This window comes from Pteropus medius, unplaced genomic scaffold (assembly GCF_902729225.1).
Source record: "Pteropus medius unplaced genomic scaffold, Ma_sr-lr_union100, whole genome shotgun sequence".
NCBI lineage: Eukaryota > Metazoa > Chordata > Mammalia > Chiroptera > Pteropodidae > Pteropus > Pteropus medius.
Window position 1 is genome coordinate 4,704,613 of NW_024349225.1, and position 26,204 is coordinate 4,730,816.

At 38.0% G+C, this 26,204-nt stretch overlaps 1 protein-coding gene across 1 annotated transcript in view; it reads left to right on the forward strand.

Moving 5' to 3' along the window:
• NIBAN1 (niban apoptosis regulator 1) overlaps positions 1-26,204 on the forward strand; it is a 125,380-nt gene that overhangs the window by 17,201 nt on the left and 81,975 nt on the right. The gene's annotated exons all lie outside the window — the stretch shown is intronic.

Consider the following 26,204-nt stretch of genomic DNA (forward strand, 5'->3'; position numbering starts at 1 on the left):
TCAGAGTGTGAACAATTTTAAAAATTATAGCTTTAAAACAAAAGGCATAATAGAAGTGCAGTGAATCATCCACATTGAATTTCCAAACCTCCTATAATACAGAAACTAATCTGAGCTCTTGATAGCAGAGAATTTATCTTATTTTCTTACTCTCTTTGTAGTCCATGATGTGTCCTCCATACTTGTTTGCTGAATGATTGAATAAATGAATAAATAAATGAATAAATATTTGCTTTGATCTGGAGTTAACTGAATCCAGACCTCTTTCAGACAGAAATGTTTCTGAATTCTAAATACCATGTATACCTAAGGATCTCTTTTTTAAAATTCTATAAGTATATTTAATAATGATGATTGAATTTGACCATTTTTATTCTCAAGGATCTTTTTTTTAATTTTTATTTTTCGGTTAGAGTTGACATTCAATATTATTTTATATTAGTTTCAGTTATACAGCATAGTGATTAGACATTTATACAACTTATAAAGTGATCCCCCCATAAGTCTAGTACCTGTGTGACATCATACATAGTTATTGCAACATTATTGACTGTATTCTCTATGCTGTACTTCACATCCCCATGACCATTTTGTAACTACCAATTCGTACTTCTTAATCCCTTCACCTTTTCCACCCAACCCCCAACCCTCCTCCCATCTGGCAATCACTAGTTTGTTCTCTGCATCTATGAATCTGTTTTCATTTTTTTTGTTGTTGTTTATTTTGTTCTTTAGATTCCACATATAAGTGAAATCATATGGTATTTATCTTTGTCTGACTTGTTTCACTTAGTATAATACCCTCTAGGTCCATGCAAATGGTAAGATTTCATTTTTATTAAGGCCGAGTAATTTTCCAATGTATATATGTACCACTTCTTTATCCAGTCATCTATTGATGGGCACATAGATTGTTTCCATATCTCGGCTATTGTAAATAGCACACTGCCTCGAACATGGGGGTGCATAGATCTTTTTGAATTAGTGTTTTGGTTTTCTTCAGGTAAATACCCAGAAGTAAAATTGCTGGGTCATAAGGCAGTTCTATTTTTAACCTTTTGAGGAACCTCCAAGCTGTTTTCCGTTGGGGCTGCACCAATTTGTGATCCTACCAGCAGTACTTGAGGGTTCCCTTTTCTCCATCTTCTCGTCAACACTTGTTGTTTTCTGATTTATTGATGATAGCCATTCTGACAGGTGTGAGGTGATATCTCATTGTGGTTTTAATTTGCATTTCTCTGACGATTAGTGATGTTGAGCATCTTTTCATATGTCTATTGGCCATCTGTATGTCCTCTTTGGAGAAATGCCTATTCAGGTCCTCTGCCCACTTTTTAATTGCATCGTTTGTTTCTTTGGTGTTGAGTTGTATGAATTCTTTATAAATTTTGGCTATTAACCCCTTATCAGGTGTCTCATAGGCAAATATCTTCTCTCATTCAGTAGACTGTCTTTTTATTTTGCTGATGGTTTCCCTAAGGATCTTTTCTTCTTGCTACATATTCTTTAATATCTTGATTGTACTTATCTGGGACTAGGTTGAATAAACAAATAATCCGAGAATTTTTTTCCATCTCTATTATGCTTCCACTTTACCACTATCTGGGGGCATTACTGTATATATCTCATAGTGTAAGGAGATTATGTTTAAAGAATAAATATCACCTGCTTGCCCCTTTGGAAGAGAATTTAAAGGTAATTAAAGGTGATATTATGCTTGAATGCCCTTAATAAGCCCATGACTGGTTTTCAATACCTCCAGTAACAGGTAACTCATTATCTTCTAAAGCTACTCAATCCCTATTTGGATAGTTATTTTGTTAGCGAATTGTTCTAGAACTGGATTCTTCCTAATTTCCGCCCCTGCCTCTTTGCTCATACTTAGCTCCTGGGCCAGGCCGCCCCCTCTTTCCCAGTCCCAGCCAATTCCCCCTGGTCTCTAGATCTTCACCAGCACCCAGGCTCCTGTGTGTATAGCAAGGGGGCTCAACCTATAAGAATCTGGGGTTCAAACCCAGGTCTGTCTGGTTAAAGCCAGACGTCTGTTTTTTTTAATGTGGTAAAATATACGTAACATAATATTTATCGTTTTCACCATCTGTCATATGGTATAATGGCATAATTGCTGTCACCCAAGGTTCGTTATTTTACTTCACTAGCTGATATCTTTGTTTAGAATTAGAGCCACGTAGCAGTTCCCCTGGTTACTTCCTCTCTCTGTAGAGAAATAAAGTTGCTATGCAGTCCAGGCAGTAACGTGTCAGACATTCTGCTTTTAGTTTAGTATCTCCAATGAAATGTTTGGGTAGCTGAGGTTTCCCATCGCAACTGTTTCGTGCCTCTGTGCCAGCACTGTAAACTAAATTAGGAACACATCGTCCATTTCTTCCACTGGGCCAGAGAGTCTGTTCATTTCAGTTTCAGCAACAATAAGATATCTTTTCCTTTCATTTAAACCTCATTCAAACTTACCACCTCATCATCCTTACCACCTAGGTTCATGGATTTTCACACAGAGGACACGTGATATTTCCTTGTCCCCCTTCCTTTCAGATATTCTTTGGAATACTACTAACTCCCAGTAATTATTATAAGATTGTATTCGCCATCTTATTCTTAAGTTACCATGCTCTATACTAGTTTCATATGGCTACGAGACCCTTGAGAGTATCATGTTGGGAACTTTTCCCAGTTGTTTTTTCATAGGAGTCTTATGGCTCCTTCTGAACTGTTCTTTATCCCATGACATGACTGCAGACCTTTTGGGTAACTGGGTTCATGGTTGTATAGGAGCATTGCTTCATTTTTTTTCTTCCATATTCAATTTAAAGACCACCTAGTCATCTCCAAGACTTTCTTCTCTGTCCTCATGTAATGTACTCCAACCCTACCCAAAGTCCGTTTTAGTGCATAAAGACACCAAATAGAAAATCCTATTTGCCGATCGTCTCTTCATACTTAGTTGTTCACTTCCCCAATACTCTCACTTTTCAAAGTCCCTAGCCATTAAGAAAAGAGGTCTAAGAACCCCACTTGTGCTCCTGGGTCTTTTAGTCTCCATCCTGTGACTTCTTAGGTGCTAATGATGCTCCTTTTGTGTTCTAGCAATGCAGTGCATTCTCATGATGATCTGAGGACTGAATCAGTGGGGCTTAGTATGTTTCAGTAGACTATTATATTCCAGAACTAGTCATCAGAAAGGTGGACGGACAGCAAGCACGACTGACCACATCTCCTCTGCACAGAGCCCTTAATACCCCCAACAAGGAGTGGTGACCATTCCCAGGAGCAGGCTTCTTTATTCCAGTGGTACCTGGGCGTCTTATGGATATGAGTCCTTGATGCTCCAAATACACAGCAAGGTCCATAGAGGTAACTGTATAGCAGTTGCTGTATAATGTGGCAGGGAAAATATAGTTTGTCATTTTTCCATATTTCGTTTTAGAAGATCATCCTACCCCCGCCGCCTCTATTTTTGTGCTGAGCTTCATATCCTGAGCTTTTTTCCTCCCTTTTGGGTGCATATTCTTCTACAGTGAACTATGTATACTCTTTTGTATCACCCACTGTGTCTATTATAGTGTACTAGAAAAATTAGCACTTCATAGAGACTTTTAAGATGAATTCATATAAGATCCCACTAACTATATTAGCAAAAGATTTTGGAAGTAATTTTTAAATAGTAATTTGCATTTGCCGAGTTACCAGTTTTGACTTGCTACACTGCATTACCTTAGCAAGATGCAAATATTCAAGCAACGAGGTATGTGGGCAACTGCTAAACATTATGGTTTCTTTCGTGTGTCATTCAGCATTAACATTTGCTAGTTTCATTAATAAACCCCAAATATAACCTCTCTGCTTCTATTAAGAAAATGAAAATATCTCTCTTAAGAAATGGCATTGATGCATGGGTATATTAAAGTCGCAGTGATTGGAGACCTATAAAAGAGTCACCATTTTAAAAATTGAATTTAAGTCTGAACTGAAATATTAATAAAATTTAGATAGAATCTCCTTTTTTCCTTTACTCTCTCAGGACAAAATGGCCAGTGCAGGCTTTTCACAGAACTCGTTCTGATCTAATTTTGTACCTGAGAGAGTTAGTCTTGCTAGCTTCAGAGGATTCTTCACAGACATCTACATCAAAATGTCTTGACTTGGTGTCAGGGAATTGGAAGTGGCAAAATTCTGTGTCATACTGTTTTTTCTGGCATCTAGGACTTTCGGCATATTATTAAAGGGGCCCATAACCCAAAAAGCTGAAGCATATTCCTAGACATCTCAGATTACAAGAAAAAGGATCCAAAATAAACAAAACACTTCGCTCACATTCTCGCTGATGTTCTTATCTTTGCACGTTTCTTTTCTCTGTTCTGGGTTGAGGATTTTTCTGAAACATCATTGTTTTTCAAGTCACCTGGAAGTACCCTTCTCATATTTGACGTGACAAGTCACAGGGCCTGGTTTTACTGTCAGTATGCAGAGTTAGAGTTGGAATGGGAGCGATGCCCTCACTGCTCATTCATTACCTTGGTGCTGAACGTGGGCAGTTAGTCGAGCACGACAATGACAGAGTCCAGGAGAGACATGATTTAAAAATGGCAGCTCTGACAAATCTTGAGTGAGGATACAGAGACTTGTAAAGAAAGGAAAAAGAGAGTATCGCTGCATCTTTTGAGGAAAAAAACTAATGAAATTTGGTTATTTTAGAAAGAAAGTCAAAGCCTAATTTCGTATGCAGAGCCTGTCCCAGGATGCCGTCCCTGACTGTTGCCCTAGAACTTTATCCTGGATTCTGAAAGTGACCAGGAACCAACAGCTCTAGAAACTCTATGGTCTTCTCTTAGAAAAGGGGTTTCTCAACCTGAGGGCTGTAATGTCGCTGTCGGAGGCCCAGCCTTGAGACATAGCACAGCCCCGCTGGTGGGAAATGATTTTATTGATTGAAAGGTTTTCTGCGTTGCCTCGTAGATGGACAGAAATGTATTTTTAAGCTCAGAAAGCATTCTCCTCTAGGGTTTCCCTGAGCGTCTGGCTGCCTGACTTCTCTGAGCAACACTTGTTTTCCTCTCTTCTCGTGGTTTGTATCTACTCCTGTCATCAGAATATGGGAGGAATAGGAAAGAATCTTTCTTAAGGAGAAGCGGGGGTCAGAAAACATACTGTTGAAGCAAACACTTAAGTACAAGCAAATCATCATCATTAAAAAGCTTCTTCTATAAGCCAGATAGGATTTCTGAACAAAGGAATTAAACATCGTCCCTATTAAAAATAAAATAAGATAAAAATGGCGGCTCTTAGTATATTTTTACTGCACATATGTCTAAGATTAAAGTTTGCTCATTAAATATATTTGTAAAGAGTTCTTCAAATGGGGGATGAAATTCAAGCTTCTCTTTCATTTGTGTTCTTCCTGCTGTGCTATAGATTCGCTCCAAAGCTAAGTGTTTTGCATTTTGTAACCTGCAAAATACATCTCCTCTTTTAAACGGAAAACAACTAAATAGACTAAAAAAAGCTTAACTTTCATGCACACAGGAAGTGGAAAGATAGAGTAATTACTGTGTTCTCTTTCTGATAGTTTATTATTGTATTTCTTGGTCTACACAGCTTTCATTATAAACTATTGGCTCCCTAAGAAATTGTTGTATGGGTCAATAATTTTTGTGTATTTGAGTCAATGATAACATAGGGACCACAGGAAACTTTAATCTGTCTCATTAAAAAAAATTTTTTTTAATGCAGACCTAATTATGTACTATGTGTTAGCTTAATAAAGTTTCTGTCATTGGGCTGCGAACTGTGGGAAGTTCAGTCAAAATCAGTCCTTTATTTTAATATCACCTATCTGAGCTGTCTCTGTATCCTTCCCCTATGGTTGAAAACATCCCTCTTCTCCCGAGGACTGTGGACATCCTTTTTGTGGGAGACTCATATGCTCTCTGCACTTCCCTGTTGGAGCAACGGACCCCATCAACCCAGTTGTAACCTCAAACAGTTCATTGCAGACTCGCCCGGCACTGTTGTACCTCTTTCCAGGTCCTGGAGACAGTTCATGGTGGGACTAACGCCTTCATACAACTTGTTTCTGAGAGAGAACTGGGGAGACCAGACCTTAATTAGGTATATGTGTTCTGTCCCCTTCCCACAACCTAAATTCAGGGGGTCCAAGGAGTGTCCCCCAGATTCTTCAGATAAAAGTGTTGACATTTTTATTTACATGTTTAACTACCCTAATATAGAACAAGACTTGTTGGGGTAGAGAGGGACAGGGCTGCCAAAGAGCTTCGATTGGTTTTAGTTTGTTTGCCTCTATTTTGTCTCTTTTTTTAAACTCCTTTCCTTTTTCTTGCCAAATCTCTAAGTGGTTTGGGTATTGTTCTAAGTGATGACCAGAGTCAATAAATGTCTACCACATTTTCCCATAAAATGAACCAGAAAATAATTGGGACATAAGACAGAGCAGACTAAAGTGAGTCCAGATGCCCTTTCTGTTGTATCAACGTTTGTAGCACGTTGCCCCTTCAGCCAGCCAGGAGATGTACTGTCCACCCATCCAGCCCATCTCGAGCAGAGTGAGTGACAAAATGTTGATGATTTTGCTATGTATCTTTTCTGCTCAGAAATAGAAAAGGCTTTCTCACATTTTTACAAAGATTATTTATTTCATCTATTAACTAAGAATGCAGAATGTGCCTAAGCATTTTTACTCATGGAACTAATGAGGACAAGTCTTTAAAAAATTTATAATACAAGTGTTTTGCTAAACTTTCTTGCCAAATGCCTGCTTTAATAGTAAGTTAATATGAATCATATTATAGTCACAAGGTTTTAAGACAATAATAGTCCTTTCCCCAACCCTCTACTAAAATAGGGTATATTAATTTATAATTAGGATCCTATATACCTATAACAGTGCTTTCATCAGAAAAGCATTTAAAAGCAATAAATCATAAATTGTTTTCTTTCATATATTTTTAAGGCGCTTGCTGCTGAATGGTATGGGGGAAGTCTGTGGTATTACATGATTTGAAGTATTTAAAAGTTTCAAGTCACTGCCGGGCCTGCAAAAGTAATTTAGGGAAATTTATTCACTATAATGGTTTCTTGCCACCATTCACAATCACTGATTTCTTCGTAACCCAAGGTCTTGCAGTGAATGTGGAGGTTCTTGTTTAGCCTCTGAGGTCCAGTCACAAATCTGTTGACTCTAGCAGCGGGCAGAGCTATTCTAGCAACCAGGGACTTTGGTCACTGACCTCTCCTGCCATAATGATATCGAAATGGCCACTCTGTCCTTTAAGGCGAGGGGTGTCTCCTCATAGTCCCAAATCAGCCCAGGACCTGACCTCACCCCTTACGTTTACTCTCTGTCTGGAGTCTCCACTTCCTCACTGGTTGCTTCTCCTCATCTTGGAAACAGGCCAAAGTCCTACTGTCCCACAGATGCCATTGTCACCATTCTCATTCTCACTACCAAGAAATCCCTTCCTTTGATCTTTTGAGTTGTTGTTCCTTGAGCTGCCGTCCTGTCTCTCTCCTTTCCTTCACCACCGACCTTTTATATTTATTACTTTGTTTCACTCTTACCCCTTGTCACCCTGTCTTCCCATCTCCACCTTCGCTTGTCTGCTAAAACTACTACAGTTGACCCTTGAACAAAAGGATTTGAACTGCTCGGGTCCACTTATGTGTGGATTGTTTTTCATCTTGTAAACAAAGTAAACTCATGGTTTCAGTAAATATAGTACAGGACTAGAAATGTATTTTCTCTTCCTTATGATTTTCTTAATAACATTTTCTTTTCTCTAGCTTATGTTATTGTAAGAATATAGTATGTAATACATATAACAAGTGAGAAAGAGCATGCTCTATTGGGGAACTGTAGAATGAGAGAGAAGCCTTGGACTTGCTACATTCAGCCTTTTTGTTTATGTCATTTTCTCTGCCTGAGACTTTTTCTGCCTTCATCTCTGTCTTCAGTGTTTTCCCCTGGAGGTTAACTGCCTTCTGAACTGTGAGAACTTTGTGGCACTTATGTGGTACCCAGTGTATCCTGCCTTATACTGAACATGCTGTATCTCACCTCTGTCCAGCACCAAATTCTTTATAACTTTTTTATAATTTTGTGGCGTCTTGTACAGTTGCATAGAACAGCAATTCAATACACATTTGTTGACAATTGAAGGAATGTTAACCTGGGCAAGAAAAGTAAAATTATTGGAAAAGGAAGTCAAAATAATCCATAATCCTTGTCCTATGAAAATGGTAATCAATTTACTTCAAGAATAAATTGGCAAATGGATATTTGATAAAGTGACCCACTCCATTTAACTTAATTCAGCTGCTGCAACTAGTTTTTAAAGGTACAGTTTATCCACCGGCTGTGGGATATTGGTCATGATTACGAGCCTTAAAATTCTACCTTTATATTTTATTCATATTTGGCATCTAGGGTCTCTCAGCACTCTATAATTCCTATTAGTAAGAAGAATGCTTTAAATTAACTCCATCCAAATTATTAAATTTTCTGAAGAAAAAACTTAAAAGGATTTAAAAATATAATCATAGTGGCTTCATGCTGTCAAAACACCCACTTAAAAGCTGAAAATATGTTCAACATACTTTTGCATTGATTTAAAAAGAAAGATTTCATTTAATTTTATTAAAAAAGAAAGAAAATGGAGCGGGGTGGGGGTGGCCCTTGGAGCCATCTCGATCTTACTGTCCATTTCCTGTCACTGGCAATGCCCCATTAAATAGTAAATTCTAACTCCAAAATGTCTCTGATATTCTCCTCTTTTATTTACTTGCATGTCAGTGTCCAACTTCAAGCCCTTATGAACTTTTGCCAGGATTATCACACCAAATTGTAACTCATCTCACTCTCATTTTTTTGGAGGAGTGTTCCCTAAACTATTCTTGGCATGTCTGTATAAATCTGAGCATGTCACTTCCCCATTAGAAGGTCTTCCATGGCTGCTTCATGACTGACTCCTGCTCACCCCTCTGGCCTCGTCTCGTGACCTTCTTTCCAAATACCTTGTGCCTTTGGCTTTTGCCTAGACTTGTCTAGGCAACTCTACATGCCTGCCAAGTTTCGGTTCAGGCCTAACTTCTCCATCAAGCTTTCCTAACTCCCTCAGGCCACTTAGATGCCCCTTGCGCCTGCCATGTGCCAAGTGCTTTACCTATATTTATACGATTTAGTTTTCACCATTTCTGTTTAAAGTGGGTTGTCTTTGTCCCTGTTTTACAGGTAAGAAAACTGAGGCTCAGAGAGCTTAATTTGCCTGAAGTCACACAGTAAGGCAGTAAGTGGTAAACTGGGATTTGAACCCAGTTCTTTCTGTTTCAAGAACCTGAGTTCTCTCTGCAACATGTTGCCCCTGCCAGTAGTTTCCCCTGATGCCCGTATTTACTTTCGTTATAGCTTGTATTTACATTTCATTCACAGAGTCTGCAATCTGCCATTTCTGCTATACTCGTTGAAGGCATTGGCCCACCTTCTGTCTTTACTTCTCCATGGATTAGCACAGTGTCTGGCTCGTGATAGGTAGTTAAGAAACATTCACTGAGTTCATTAATGAACCAAACAGTATGCAAACATCATGCAAACTCCAGCCATTTATGAGGGGATAATAGAACTTCGCCTTTTCTTGGCGGTGGTGTGGAGAAGCAGAAGGAAAGAACTAATGAGGGCCACTTCCTGAAGGGTTATAGGAGCTCAGTAGAAGGTTGTGTAAGCTCTAGAACCATCTTAGGAAGGATTTTAAAATCAGCTGCTGAAAGAAGCCAGGAATGAATACCTAGATAATTTTCTTAGATTTTTTTTGAATATTTGTACTGCCTAATATTATTGCTTCCTTAGATGAACTTATAATTAATCCTTATAAAAAGTTTGCCTGTGCAGGGAACAAAGGGACATGGAGGACAGTCTGGCACTGTGGCTTCATACAAGACACTATGTTTCTTTATATGAAGATATTTTTATATTGACAGTGGGAGTGACTTCTATTAACGTAGTATAGTAGGCCAAAGAATATCCCCCAAAGGTATCAGGTCCTAATCCCTCAAACCTATAAATGTGACCTTATTTAGAAATAAGGTCTTTGCAGATGTGATTAAGTTAGAGATCTTGAGACAAGATGATTAAGTGCAATCACACGCATTCTTATAAGGGAGGCAGAGGAGGATTTCACACACACACACACACACACACACACACACACACGACGGCAATGTGAACACTGAGGCAGAGATGGGAGTGATGCAGCTACAAGCCAAGGGATGCCAGTGGCTGCCAGAAGCTGGAAGAGTCAAGGGACTGATTCTCCCCTGGAGCCTCTGGAGGGAGAGTGGCCCTGCCAATGTGGGCCGGGCCAGCTTTCACCTCGATTTCATCCCAATGCTACTGATTTTAGACTTCTGGCCTCTGGACTTGTGAGAGGGTACGTTTCCCTTATTTTAAGCTTGTGGTAATTTATTACAGCAGCTGCGGGAAACTAGTCCATACCGGGAAGCGGCAGTCTGGGACTATGAAAAGGATGATGCCCCCTACACAAGGAGCTCCTTCGAAGGGCCCTCCATCCCTCTTTCCCTGGCACGTGTTCTACTTTCACTTGCTGAGGGATCAAAAACTGAGTGTCTGCCTCTAGGTCCATGCCCCTGGAATGCGAGACCTCTCCAGCAGCAATTCTCTCTGTCTCTGACCCCAGGATCCATCGTTGCTGGGCAGGGCATGCATATGCATTCCTTTTGCGTATTTATGGCTTTCACTGCCTGGTGATGGACTCTGGGAACACAGCTATATTCGGTGGAGGTCATTTATAAGTGAGCAAGTTTGTGTACTTAATTAGTTTAATGTAAGTGTAAACCTTTCAATAGACTCAACTTTCCCCTGTTTTTGTTTCTATCACAAAAACAGGTTTGATTAGATAATAGCTATGGTTCCTTCCAACTCTGAAATTCTGTCACTGCCTCGTTAGTCTGCATGTGATTTCAATCATGAGCCTGTAGCTTTTTCTCACTGTGTAGCTTCTTCCTCTACCACTAGATTCACACTGAGCTCTCTCAGCTGCGTAAGTTCCTAGTGGAGGAGGATCGTTTTTCTTTCTGGATCCCAGATTCTGGTCAAAGCTTTAAAAATACTTAACTCTTGACTCTGTTGGTGTTCCTGGATTCAGACCTTGGAATTTACCCAGCTAGACTGTCTTCGACCCTAGGTATCTACTTTTCTCTCAGCTTCTCTGAACAGAGCTTGAACAAGCCAGTCTGAATTCTCACAAACTTTTATTATCTTTTTGCATTTTTTTATTTTAATACATTTCAAGCATGTTGTTTACTTTAGACCTTCCAGTCAATAAGGTCATTTCCCCTTTCCTGAACCACCGATTTCCCCATATGGGTTCTGAGATCCTTCGCGGCTCTCATCCCCACTTCCAGTAAGGTTCAATATGTCCTGACTTCTCACAATGGCAGGGAGGTCACTTGGTTCTCAGACTCTCATCTCTGCATCATTATAAACCAGCACTGGCGTTCACCAGAATACTTGGATGCAACTTTCTTTGTAAACACATTTTGAGCAGCCATCGTAAGCCAGACGTTTCATATAATTAGTGTCCAAACTATACATTAGAATGAGCTGGATTCTTGTTTTAAAGTTCTATTGAAATAGAGAAGGTAAATGAGCACACAGATAATAAGATCAAGTGAGAGCTGCTGAAATGTTGATGGAAATTATCCCAGATACAAAAGTCAATAAACCCAGGTTCTAGGTCCCTAACAGGACATTTACTAAGAATATGAATTTATGAGCATCTGTCTTCTCATGTGCCCCGTGGGTCCGTGGAGGGTCTACTTAGTGAAGCTGTTGTGTAGATTAAATGTATGTGAAAGTGCCCAGTGTTACCCCTGGTATGTAGGAGGAGATCACTAAGACATTCTTAAGCTAAAATAATAAAAGAGAAATGAATTCAAAGGAGGGAGAGATCACAGTTGAGTGGATCTACAAGGGCTTTGGAGAAGATGTAGCATTTCAGATAGATCAGACTGATGGCTCCTCGGGGAAAGAACCTTCCACTTTTTTTAGCCTTAGTATTCTACACAGAGATGGTGCTTAATATATATTGAATGAATGGACTTTGAAGACTGGGTAGGATTCTGGAGGGTTGGACTGGACTTGAAAAAGGGCATTCCGAGTGGAAAGCATAGCAGGTCATGCTGGCAAGACAATAGTCAAGCGTGACAGGAATGCAGGGAATAGTAAAAAGAAGAGCAAATGTACTGTGGGAATGTTATGGGGGTATTGAAAGAGTTTCCGGTGTTAGAATTGAGGGGTTGTACTTAATTCAGTATAGTTATTCTTTCATTTCTGTGTCTCCAGCCAGATTTTGAGAGAGGGACTTTTTCGTCATGCTCTCTGGGTTATTGAGAGTTTGCCATTATAACCGTCATCTGTTACGTTTCTACTTTTTGTTGGAAGGGTCATAGGTGGTCCTTAGTAGGGAAAAGGGATAATTTTTCTGTATGCTAAAGAAAACAGATATAAAAAGACTGGCACTAAGAAGGAAAAGAGAGGCAGATACGTTTTTCTTGATTATCCCCAAGCATTATTTTGTTTTGTTTTGTTTTTTAAATACTATGCTAAGCATTAGTAGCTTTCAAGCTTTTTTTTTTTTAAGTCCTAAAATTCAAGTCAAAGAAGCCAAATATACAAAAGGAAGAGTTTGTGATTTTGGGATGAACTGGCACTCTGTAGCCACCAATAAAGGAGTCAAATATATTTGAACCTATGATTTTTCCATATAGTCCAGATTGTTCCAAGGGGTATAATGCAAAATAGTTTATGGTTGAACTAGCCTTGTCCATAACTCATTTCATAACTAGATGTTTTGTCTCAAATATCAGTATCCCTGAGAGGAGGACCATGAAAAGGGTGCTGAAGACAAACTTGACTGTAGTATTTCACTGACTTGTATATGAGCTCAGTTATAAGTGCACTACTATTTTATGTATCATTGAGAGAAAAAGTACTTCCCGTTCAGTGACCATTCTGTACTACACAAGAATTGACCTTTAGTGGCTTTGTCACTTCTTGGATCTCTTCTGCGATAATTGGTACTTTTGCCTGCTTTTAGTTGTATTGCTTGGCACGAAGTAGATCGTACTTATCATGTACCACTGTAACAAAATTCAGCTCAAAATTTTCTCTCTCTTGTTTAGACCTCATAAAACAATCAAATGTCACTTTGCAATTAAATAAGGAATCGTGGTCATTTTCCCAAAGGTAAATATTTATTCCACTAATATCCAATGTATCCTGCAACTCCATTTCCATGCCTTTTTATTTACACAATAATTTTTTGTCTTGATATTGAATCAGTATAATCTTTTAAAGATATATTAAAATGGAAATTGAATTCAGCACTAACTGTAAACAGAGCCCAGTGAATGCGACAGCAGATGAACAGCTATGACCATTTTGTACACATGTAACCACCCCATGACAGCAACTTTGTGGAAGATAGTTATAAGACTGGATCGATTATAAGACACACTCCCAATTTAGAGATGTTAAAATGTGAAGAAACTGTGTATTTTAGGAGCAATGAAATGTATTCACTTTAAAACATGCCCAGGGACCAGCCTACCTCTTGCTGAAGTGTTGCCTTTGTCACCAAACACTAAATTGGTCAAGCCACATCCTTTTGTGTTTTTTTTTTTTTTTTTATATATCAGCATATGTCCTAAAACCACAATGTACACGTGGTGACTACAGCAATTTTACCAGAGGGGTCTACCAGGAGGGAGGCTGAAACACTGAGCATCCAAACTCCTTAACTCTGTTTCCCAAGTTGGTGCTTGTGTGTTTATGTGTAAAGGCTTCATAGACATATATGCTCTTGCTCCATTCCGCCTATAGCATGAATCACTTAAGTTTATTTATTTTTGATTGGTTTATTTAGTGGATGAGTTTGTTCATTTCTTGTTTGATTTACTTGTTGATGGTCCTCATCTAGTAAAGCATATCTTTTTGTGTACACCCAGAAAGCTTAGGTTGAAATTGTATAACTTAAACTCTCCTTGAGTCAGTTTCAGTCTTACCGCAGTGAGCATGCGCATTTCAGGCACCCCGTACCGCAGAGTCTGCCTCATAAATTGAGATATGGGAAACCTGCCAAAAGAAATCAAACTGTCAGTCTCTTGCTCTCCCAGGCTGCAGGTTGATAGATACACCTGTTTTGGCAGCCTTCACTCTGAATTGAGCAGATTTCAAACTTTCAGTCGTCTACCTAGATTTTAATCTCTGAAGACTTTTATTTCATTTCCGATCATTTAAAAGATGGATAGATTTTTTTCTCGTCATTTATTGGTAAAAGAAACATTGAGTAGGAAGTTGTGAAAGAAGATAAAGAAAAAACCAGCAAACTAGATGGTCCTGAAAAGTCTGCAAGAGAGGAGATGTAAGGGAGACAATGGTGACTTTGGTTTTTGATAGCCAAGGTCACTGGAGCAAGAAGAGGACAAGTTCAGCTTGGAGCTAGATGTACTGATCCTTTGGGCGTTCTCTTGGGATGAACGAGTTCTTGATTTCTGTTTTTGATCTTACTCCTCTTCCTACTTCTGGAGGGGTACTCTGCTCTAATCTGCTCAGTGCAGTCTTCTGGCTGGTTAGACGAAGCAACGTGATCATGTTTAAAGAGCACCAGCCACTGTGTTCAGCAAAAGTTTGCCAAATCTTCTTCCTATTAGCTTTTCATAGTGATCTATCAGGTACACTCTTTAACATATTCTACTGAGCTGATACAATGAGCTAGCACTTGTTTTATTGCTATATTAAGGAAAAATTTTTTTTTAAGTGTACATCTATTTGGTGGAGGAAAAAAAGACATATTTTCGGAGGGAAATTCTTTTATAAGTGAGTTTTATTTCTTAAAAACTAACAAGTGCCTTAAAACTTATATTTCTTCTTATAAAACTTAGAATCTTCCAGGAAATTGCTATTTATATACACAAAAATAAGTGGCATAGCCCTTCCTCTCAAACTTTTAGAAACCAGACTTACTACACTTCACTTTGTCAAAGGACAACACTATTTGGAAGCATTTTAAATATTATGATTTTAGGGACTTGAATTGGTTTTTTTCCATTGGGTTTTGGGGTGTGATAAAAATACATCATGAGCATGTGGTGGTTGTATGATTATAAACATTTGTCAAACTCATTGAATTGTACTCTTAAAATTGTTGAATTTAGGTTTTATAAATTATACTTCAATACACTGACAAAAAAATATTTTGAGATTTAGAAAAGGACTGGCTGGGATTGCAAGGAAGGGAGTTTCTATGAACAAACTATGACACCAAGGTCATAGATGGGAACAGAAGTTATTTTAATCAGAAGCCAAATGCAATGAAACTATTAAGAAAAATGATTTAAGCTCATTGCATTTTACATGCTTCTTATACCTCCCAGTACATTTGAGTTCTTTCTCCCGTGACTTCTTAATCCTTTCTGTGTGTGGAGGTTGAGTGGGTCAGGGTGAGGGCGTGGGAGGATGAGTGTGCCTCATGAAAAAGTGGAAGGAAAGAAGGTAGTCTGAGTCTGTGAGGATGCACGATGGGGAGAATTATTTCTTCTACTCTCAATTCACTTACTATAATTATGTTCATATAATATATTGTGAAAGAATCATGTGTGAAAATTGTAATATAGAAGCAAAAATGAGAAAAGAAACAGTTAAGCCGAAATTGCTATTATTATATAATTACTGGTTGTTTAAAATTGAGACTACGTGCTCGAAATAACTAGAGCACAGAATCATAGTTTAGCTAAATCTACTGCTTATTTCAAGTGTATAAATATTCCTGAAAATGATGGGGGAATTGATGCTGTTTGAGAGATTATTATTGATTATTTCTACTCGTCAAATGATTGGGTTGATTTTGCCATGCTTTGGCAGTTAACAGGACACCCATTTACCTTGATTTTTAAATACTAATTTAATAATATGTAATGATTTTATTTAGGCAATTGCATGTTTGTTAAGCAGATTTTTTAGACCTTAGCTAAGCAGGTTATAACTTTGTCTGGACTGTTTCTCTGGCTAAAGTTTCTTTCTTATCCATTTTATTTTATTATTTTTTTCTTTCTTACCCATTTTGAAATAAAATATAAACCATAGCCCTTATAAAAACAGAAGGAAACAAATTTATTCATGAGCCCATTACTCAGTGTTATTATTTTAGTTTAGTTCCTACCCGTTTTTTTTCTCTGTCCAGCTGATTTTGTTCTTTTACTTCTTTGTGATCTCTCTCTCTGTAAAAATCTATGTTCGCTTTTTGGTTGTTGTTGCTCACAATTATGACATGCATTTTTACGTGTTATATACTTTTCACAAATATATTTTTAATGGTTGCATTGCATTCAATTTACAATATACCGTACTTTATTTACCTGATCTTACCACTTTCTGATACTTCGTTATACACAATTAGATTAGAAAATACATTCCTTTATCATAAAAGAAAATTTTTTATTTGCTTTGGCTTTTATCTTATAATTTTAAAGTGGCAGATAAACTACCATATTTTATAACAATTAAGGTACCTTAATCAAACTGCTGAATTTTAAATAATCCCAGATGTGTATATAATAAAAAAAGAGGTATTCTTATTTTGCATTTAAAATGTTTCCTTTAGATTTTTAATGATTTAGTGGTTTATGTACATTTTGATGGCAAATTTAGGAGGTTTTATATATAATGCACCCTCTATCTTCTTGGTTTCTCTTGATTCTTTTTTTTTTTTAATAAAAATTAAAAAGCAGGATCTCAACAGATCAAGATAAATGCTTCTTGGTTATCTTCTTATAGTCTCTTCAAATAGCTATATAAGATTATGTGGTTGTTTATGCATCTTCGTGACAATTTAATAGTGGGCTCTAAGTTTCTTAAGAAGAGGCCCTTGATTTTTCATTTTCACATATCTTGTGAGTTTGGTACTCCTTAATCCCCTTCTGTTGCTGACTCAAAACCACTTCCTCTTTAAAGTTTGCCTCATTTCCTGTCATTCATTTCCCTGCCTTTGGTTGGCAGGTCTTATTTATTTAAAACCATAACAACTAAGATATACGTATATATATGTGTGCGTGTGTGTGTGTATATTTTTTCTTTCTAGCCTAGGAAAACTGAATGAGACAAGACTTTTATCCCTTTCCCTTCTAAGGGAAGTTCCTTCAATCTAGTGACGTTTTTGAGTATGCTGTTTTTTGGTTATGTTTTATGCTTGTTTTATTTATTTGCTTATGTGGAGATTATTGAAGAGCCTGTGACTCATAGAAGGCATTGTGTCTTCAGATGTGTTTTACCCTCCTTACCTAGGATGTTTATAGAATTTCCCCCTCCTCCAGGGAGTTAGTATGCAGCTGCTTTTGATGCCTCACCTGTTGTCATTACCCAAACATAGAAAAGTCCAAAGCACCACAGAAACTCTGCGTGGAAAACAGCAAAACAGATGACAAAGTAGCTCATTTCCTTAAGGGTCTCTCTTAAAATTATTTTCAGCACAAATTTGGATCTGTCTTGTTTTCCTAATAAGTAGCAGTCGTATATTCAGACTGTTTAAACTCTATTCTTTTCCTCTTGCTAAATTGGACCACATATTTTTTGTGCCACGTAAGCAAGGTCTAATCTAAATTTCTACCTCATAACTTTCTTTGTAAACGTGTAGTTGTGATGATTTTCTCCCAGTGGAACAGTAAACTTCAGATCAGATTTGGAGAAAGGAACAAAATGCTCCTTCTGAGAGCTGGTCACCTTGATTAATCAACAGATCAGGACAGTTCAATTTGTCCTGTCTATCTAAACATTTATGATTACTGGTTGTTTTTTTTTTTTCAATTGGTCTCATACTAAATCACTACCTTGCTAAACATATTGTTTTAGGACAAATCCTTCTGACAAATTACTATTTATTTGAAGCATTTCTGGTTTGTGATGAAAGGAAAATAAACTCACAGTATATAAGAAACAGAACAGATTTGGAATGGAGTTTTCTAAAGAATAATAGAGGTACTTACAAGTTTAAGTGTTGGCATAAATGTTCCATTTGTGTGGCAAATTAATTTTCCATTTGCTTTCCCCTTCGTCCTTTGATGGTGGAGGTTAAGATGTGCAGGGAAAAGGCATGTGATATAGAGCTAATATTTACAATACCAACTCAACGGATATTTATCAAGGCCGGGTACTGACTTCTCTAGGCTCTCAGGAGTCAGTGATGAGAAATGTGCTTCCAGTGAGCTGCTGTACTGCCAGAGAGGGCATGTAAACAAATCACGACACCACGCTGTGGTAGGGGCCAGCTGGGGCTTCAGCAAAGGACTGCACATATTCAAAAGAGAGCAATTAATTCTGACTGAGGTGGTGGGTGAAAGGAAGTCAGGAGAAGCTTCAAGGTAGATTTTCAACTTGACTTTGAAGATGAATAGGCAATTGGGTCTATGGGTCCTGGGAAGAGCAAATGGTAGAAGCAAAGGATCAGGTATGTGCTGTGCTCAGCACCTGTGGGGAATATAGTGTAGCCAGTGTAATCCATGCTCTTTGGATAGAGGACGGACTAGAGAGATGGGCTGCGGACAACTTGAGAAGGACCTGAAGACCCCAAGATGGTTTTTTTGTTTAATCAGGAGAAGGACCTGGCCATGGCCAGTTGTTTATTTCCCAACACTACCTTTGCTGTGGTGTGAAGGAGAGATTTGAAAAGGGAGTGGTCAGAGGCGGGAGACAAGTTAGGAGTTCATTCTAGTCATTGCTCTTGCAAGAGATGAGGGTCTGAACAATCACTGGTAGCAGAGGTGCATTTGAAAGATTCCTGAGGTCAAATAAGCAGGATTTGGTGTCTGTGGAACTAAAAGGAAGAAGAGAGTAAAGGATGACTCTGAGATTACTCCCGCAGAGGCCCAGGGGATAGTGAATCTGTTACGTGAGATGGGGGTCAAGTTTAAAATGCCTCTAAGGACTTCAATGTAAAATTATTTAGTGGAAGACAATTGAAAATATAGGACAGTGTTCAGGAGAGGTTGGGACAGCAGATGCGCATATGGGAATCATCAGGGTGCATAGCCCGTGCAGTGGGGTTGTGTTTCTAAGGGTAAGAGTGGCTGATTGAGAAGTAAATAGGAAGTGATGGATCCGGGAACCATAGATTTGGCAAACTGTTCTGAAAGGTTTGATGTTGAAAGGGAAAAAGAGGGTAGTTGCTTGAGAGGTAGATGAGTGTTGTGTGTTTGCTTCAGGATTTGAGCATATTTGTGGCTTAGAGGTAAAAACCAGTGGAAAGGAAGATAATGACAATCCAAGAAAAAGGAAATAATTGATGGGGTAATAATTGAAAGAAGAAGATTGGAACGTCTTCCTTTTGAGACAGGCAGGAAGGAGGGAAGTATAATTGATGATGAGATGAGTTTGGAAGTGGATAGGAGAGAATCAAGACTCATTATCCTTATTTTATTTAAAAAAAAAAAAAAGAAGAAGAAGTCTTCTGAGAGTCAAAGGAGAGTGGAGAAGGGAGTTTGAGGAATCTGATGAAGATTCAATAGCTGTCGTGGAGAATGGAAGAGGCAGTGACCAAGGATGAGAAAAAGATTTGCTGAATAGTGTTGGCTTCAGCCGGGACTGGAGCTCATTTGTTTGTAGTGGAGCCAAATGCATGTGATGCTTCGCAATGCCTTCTGCAACTGCCGGGAAGCCTGCAAGAAGCAGCTGGGAAAATGAGCAGATGAGTTGATCCAGGGCTAGAAACTGACTGAGCAGATTTTGATGACAGTTACTTAGGAGTAAGAATATAGAGATATTCTTGACTGCAGTAGTAAAGGATAAAACATGGGATTCCCGAGATCTAGGATAGGTAGTGAAGAAAGTTAAGCCTAGAAGTGCCCTAGGGGCTGGGGGAATCAGGAGCTCTGAAGGAGGGGAATAGTAGAATAATGGGTTTAAAGGGGAGGGAGGGAGAGAGAAGGAGAGAGAGGGAGAGGGAGAGAGAGAAAATATGAATATTAATATGAGTATGAATGAGAAAGGAGGAAGAGAGAGTATTGTGGGCAAGGGGTGGTGTTTTCATACATACCTAGTTCATTCATTCAATAAAATATTTATATTTGTTCTATTATTCTAAATATAAAATATTTATATTTCATTATATTAAATGGAACAAGCAACTTTCAATCTCATCTCAGAAATTAAATATTTACTTAAAAACACTCTTATTTTAAAGCATTGGCCAAGTTATATATATTTTATTTTGTTTTCTTAACATAAACCAGTTATTCAAAGGGGATTAAAGAAGAATTAATGAATTATTTTACATTTCTGCTCATAGCTAGGTTCTCTCCCATCTGCTGTAGTAGTGAAATAAGTCAAACATTATAACATACATGTTACAATTGAACAAGTGGAATTTAAAATGTAAACTCAAGCTTATTTTAGCTTTACAGGTATACAATTTATTTACCTTGTTGCTGCTTTCTTTTCTCTAATAATCATCTTTTTATTCCTCAGTTTTGATATCTCTACTACGAAGCAGACCCAATGGTGTCCACTTATATCATTCCAGACCGAGTTCCTTAATGTGAAGAGCCAGCAGGAGCCATTATAGATACACTTTTTTTTTTTAGCTCATGGTATTTCTGCTTCTGCAAGTAACAACCTTCCTTGTAATGTTTGTATCTTTTGTTTGGAGAGCTTTAAGTACTCTGAAAGAATCTCATTATATCTACTTAAGAAGCAGATGAGCAGATGGCTTCCACATCCGTAAAATGAGTATGTTCATGGATTTCTGGAACTATACTGAAATTTCAGAATTCCCTGTGGTGGTTACATAATATGCTTCTTGAAACAAGGGCAAATTCAGGAATGGACTAGAATGCATGCTGTTTGCCAGAAAGCCATTTTTAAATCCTGTTGAGATCATTCTTTTTTCTATTTTATAAGGTTACCAACTTTGACTTTAACAAAGCCTTTGCTGTGCATAATTTTTCTTTCGACCTTCTCCTCTCTGTCTCTGTCTGTCTGTCCATCTCTCTCTCTCTCTACTGTTTTTCAAATTACCTCAATCATATAGTTATATGTTAGGAGTTTTCTCTTACCACCCAGATTTCCAAGTTCCTTCACTAGATTTTCAGCCTTCAAGCTACCTATCATTAGTTTCATACCTTATAATGCTCAATTCCTTCCCATTACAAAAGAACGAAAGGAAACTGATAAGTGCCCTTGGCCTCTGGAACACCCCTCCCTCCACACACCCCGAAGTTTCAAAGCTAGATTGTCCTACGATACATGCATCAGAGAGCTTTGGATTGGGTACTGTAGGGGAGGGTAATAAAACTTACCCCTAACCTCTTAAATTTAATGGCTACGGCCTGCAATTTGAATCGACAAAAGACAGAATAACAGGAGAGAAAAAAAAAACAACAACATTTATTTATGCATACAACACACATACATGTGAGAGTGATGAGTATCTCAAAGAGGTTAGAATTTGGGGCTTACGTGCCATCTTAATAAAGGGTGATAAATTTGTGGAGAAATGCCAAGACAAAGGAAAAGGGAGTTGGGCTTCTAGGGGCAGTAAATTGTGGAAAGGTAAATGTATGGGGGCAAATAATGGAGTTAAGAGTTATTTTAGTAAGGGTTCTGTCCCCAGCAGTCATGATTGTTTTCTTCCTCCTGGCATGGGAGAAGGGAAGGGGAACACGTTCATTCACAATCGAGAAATGTCTATCTTGCTTTTAGGCAAAGGAGGGAGGGCAGAGAGCTCTTTAGACATTTGTTGCTTCTTAATACCTGCAGCTCAAAATAATCCTTATGTCAAAGTGGAATATTTTGGGGTTGCATATTCTGATTCCCTCCAGTACTTTATATACAAGTGAGCACATATGTCAGCACAAAAAAACTGACTTCTTCAGAGCCCATGGCTTCTCTTTCCAGTGTGTGTACTGTGCAGGGATCTTGCTAATGCTTGCAAATATCAGTATCTGTTCTTCATTACGATGCTATTAAATATCTTAAATATCATAAGAATCTACTGGAAGAATATACTGAAAATATGAAATCTCTAGCCTTGGATACTTTCTGATTCAGGGGGTCTAGAGGTAGGGAATGGAATTTTATGTATTAAAAATCAGGTAGCCTAGGCGACTCTTCATTTAAGATGAAGACACGAATGTTTTCTAGAACTGCGCTACTCAGCATGGCAGCCATTGTCCACGAGTGGCTATTAAAATTAAAGGTGACTAAAATATTAATTTAGTTGCTCAGTCACAGTAGCTACGTTTCAAGTGCTCAGTAGCTGTACTACACAGAACAGGTGTGGAATGTCTTCATCATGACAGAAGTTTCTATTAAACAACACTGTCCTAGAGAGAGAGTAACTTGTCTAAGGTTATGTATTAAGTGGTGGAACCAATTTAATGGGAATTTGGACTTACACCTCTCTGAAATAGAATGTTTGTCACTGTATGTCCAGCTTCATTCAGCAGAGGGTGGATCCGTCCAAGGAAAAGGCTTGAGAATTTGTTCTGTGCTGAGATAGAACCAGGCTTCCCCAGATTTATCTGAAAGCCCAGAATTCTCCCATTTGGGGTTAGTTTTGAAACCAGTGGGCCCTCTGAGAGAGCTTGGTGTAAATTTCAAATGGTAACATACTCGGGGGAAGGCAGACAGATGACAGCCACTAATATGACTGCACAATTAGTCAAATTTGCATCCTTGGGAGCTACCCACCTCTGATGGACGTTCAGCCAATCACAGGAAGTTCACCTGGTCCAAGAGAGAATCTCCTTTTAAAATGTTTCCCTTTTGTAACTTAGAACAGTTTCTCTTTTTAAATCTAGACAGTTCTTCATGTACTCCAAATGTTTCAATTATGTCAATGGTTTGGGTTTTGGAATGCGTTTTCCTTTAGAGATAATGGTATAACTGTTGGTTGGTTTCCAGGCTGGCCTACAGAAATCTGCAATGTATGTAAAAGAAATGGTTACTCAAATTATAATATGGAAGTATAAATACAGTATTAGTTATATTCAGCTGCCATTTATCACTCTTCTTTTGTGAGAATATACAATGTGCATTCCAGCTCTCCACTGGGAATAATTCTTCCCATTATCTATTACCTCTTAATAGTTTTTATGGAAAGCGTAGCTCAGGTAGGTGGGATCACATGTCTTGTTTCTTAATAACTCTCTATATCTGCACAAGAAAGGTATCTCTCATTAGCAACGTTTGAGAATGTGATTCTGTTGAGTCTGTGGGTAAATCACAATCTCATACGATACTGGTGGCCATGCAAAATGGTCTAACTTCTATAGAGGGCAATTTGTTCATTTTAATTAAAATTCACAGCACAAGACTCCTAACCAAGGAGGCACAGGTGGAGGCTAAAATCTAGCCTGTGCTGCATTCTCCATTCATGTAGCCGCATCTGCCCTGAAGAAGGGTACTTTCTCCTAGTTTGCAAAGAAGTGCTGTATGAGCTAGCAGCAGCCTTCGATGGGAAGATTATATCAGAAAGCTATCAGTTAGCCTCAAAACTATCACAGATTCATTGTTATTCCAATCAAAATGCCAACATTGCTTTTCCCATGGAACCTGACGTAATTCACCCTAGATTCATATGGAAGAGCTTTAGCTGAAGAATATGTAAGAAAATTGGAAAACGAACCAAGACTGCTTTCTAGATATCCAAAATTATTACAACACTGTAATAATTAAGACAGCCTGGTACTAATGGCGAAGGGATAGACAATAGACCAATGGAACAGGCTGGAAAGCAAAAAAAAATTCAAAATATGGAAACTTGAAGTAGTTATACATTTGGGGAGAAATGTGAACTAGTCAATAAGTAGTGCCAGAATGATAGATATCTGTATAGAAAAGTATAGATTCCTAAATCATACTCGATGCGAAAAATTAATTCCAGGTAGTAAAAAAGCCTTAATGCTAAAAGCACTTTCAGAAGAAAATATAGGAGGACAGCCTTATGAAGAAAATAGTAAGGAAGGATTTCCTAAGCCAGGTACAAAAAATGCAAAACAGAGGGAGTACGATAGTTATGTTTGGTTCCACTGAACTTTAAAACTTATATTAAACACTATATTCAAAAGGAAGAACAAGCCACAGGCTGGGAAAAGGCAACTGCAGGGTTTGCGTCTGAGAAGGGTTCATGTCTAAACTCGAGAAACCATGGCAGCGTGTCAGTGAGAAGAAGATGTATGGGGAGAGAATACGAATTCACAGAATAAGAAAACTGGATGACTAATAAATATGTGAAAAGATACCCGACTCATTTGTAATCTGATAAACATAAATGAAGGCACCATTTTTCACCCATCAAAATAGACGAAAATATGTGAGCAGGACAATACTTTGAGTTTCTAAGGATGTGGGAGGAGGAAATTCTTACACTCTGCTGATGGCATGTGAATTGCACAGCTACTTTGGAGGGAAATTTGGCAATATCGACTGCAGGTTGAAGATGCCCATTTTTTGACCCAGTATTCTAGACATACACACTACAGAAACCCCTGCATATATGTATCATATATATTCACATCAGTGTTGATTATAAGAGAAAAAGGAAAGAAATGAGAGGTCCATCAACAAGGAGATTGGAAAATATGTTAGAAGTATGAATAGCAGTTAAAATGAATAAACTAGAATTAAATATCCCATATATATAATAGATGCTATCTATCTATCTATCTATCTATCTATCTATCTATCTATCTATCTACCATCTATTTAATCTATTATCTCTCTCTCATCTATCATCTGGCTGAGAAAAAGCAAGCTGCAGAATGATAGGTAGAGACAAGTTTGAAAGTATACCTACGATGCTATTAATTATTTATGGACACATATATATGTTATAAGAGTCTAAAATGACTTACTGAAATAAATATCACTTTGAATATAGTGTGCCTAGTAGTGATATGGGGCACGGTTGAGGGGCCTACAAATGTAGCTATAGTGTTTTGTTTAAATTTTTTTTCAGGCAAATACAGCATAATGTAAAGATTTTGTTTAGTTGGATAGTGGAGTTATATGTTATTCACTTTACTGTTCTATATGCTTGAAATAGTTCGTAATGAAAGAAAATACACATATATAAAACCCTTGTAATTAGTGGTCTATAATTCATCTCTTGGCTCCTATAAAATAGGACACAGAAGAGATTAGAGAAACTTTGTTAAAGAAATTTCAAATATTATTCAGATGACTAGATTGGTCCATAGCATTACCTTTTAACCTTAATTTGGTGCAAAATAGATTCATAATCTGTAGATAAGAAAATCTATTTAGTGCATTTCCCAGGGAGCCTTACATTAGCCAGCAAAGACTGCAGCTTTAATTGAGACAGTGATGCCACTTAATTGGAACACATGAATGAGATTAAGGGGTACTCAGATAAGGTCAACTTGCTTTCCTTGCTCCCAGAGTTTTGCTGGGTCTCTGCCTTTTTGCTGGCAACTTCTGCCAGTTGGGATGAACCAGAGCCAGATGCTTTTACTGCCCTTCATAAATCACTTAAAGGAATGTTTTAAAAACAGATTCCATGTATTTCAGAGTGTATTCTAAAACATTGTCATGCTGATTCTACTGATAAATTGAGAACTCATTACATTTTGAAGCATTTGACTTTTACATTGCTTTTAACTGGTTATTGATCCAATAGTTTAATATACATTAATTAAGTTGATAATTGTGTCGGGACTCAATAATGTATTTCAACTGGTTATATCTGCATTTTTCAGGGTTCTCCAGAGAAACAGAACCAATAGGAGAGGAAGAGGGAGAGAGTGAGAGAGACAGACAGACAGACAGACAGACACAGAGACAGAGACACAGACAGACAGACAGATAGATTGATTTTTAAAATAAGAAATTGGAGGTTGACACAATTATGGAGGTTGACAAGTCCCAAGATCCAACCTGGAGACCCAGAAGAGCTGATGGCATAGTTACAGTCTGAAAGTCAGTGGGCTAGAGACCCAGGCAGAACCAATATTTTAGTCTAAGTCAGAAGGCCAGAAAAGACCATTGTCCCAGCTCAAGGCAGGCAGACAGGAGGAAATGTCCTCCTACTCAGCCTTTTTGTTCTAGTCAGGCTTTCAACTGATTGGGTGAGGCCCACCCACGTTGGGAA